Source organism: Schistocerca serialis, unplaced genomic scaffold, assembly GCF_023864345.2.
Source record: "Schistocerca serialis cubense isolate TAMUIC-IGC-003099 unplaced genomic scaffold, iqSchSeri2.2 HiC_scaffold_185, whole genome shotgun sequence".
Classification (NCBI taxonomy): Eukaryota; Metazoa; Arthropoda; class Insecta; order Orthoptera; family Acrididae; genus Schistocerca; species Schistocerca serialis.
The window spans coordinates 32,501-33,042 of NW_026047746.1; positions in this window are offsets into that span (position 1 = coordinate 32,501).

Here is a 542-nt window from a genome sequence, read left to right on the forward strand (position 1 = left end):
CTGCCACAACCTTGGAATCGGAGCGCCGCCTGTCATGAGCCACAAGTGCATCCTGACGTGACAAATCGGATGATCCCGCAGGCATGCACTTACGATAATCACTATCAACGAACCTGCCGCCCCCTCCCCCCCCAAAATACACCTTTCCCTACAACGTGTACCTTAACCTAAGCTATATTGTACCTTAACCTAAGCGATATTGTACCTTAACCTAAGGTATATCGTACCTTAACCTAACCTACATTGCGCCTTCACCTAACCTACGTTGTACCTTAACCTAACCTACGTTGTACCTTAACCTAACCTACGTTGTACCTTAACCTAACCTACGTTGTACCTTAACCTAACCTACGTTGTACCTTAACCTAACCTACGTTGTACCTTAACCTAACCTACGTTGTACCTTAACCTAACCTACGTTGTACCTTAACCTAACCTACGTTGTACCTTAACCTAACCTACGTTGTACCTTAACCTAACCTACGTTGTACCTTAACCTAACCTACGTTGTGCCTTAACCTAACCTACGTTGTGCCTTAACC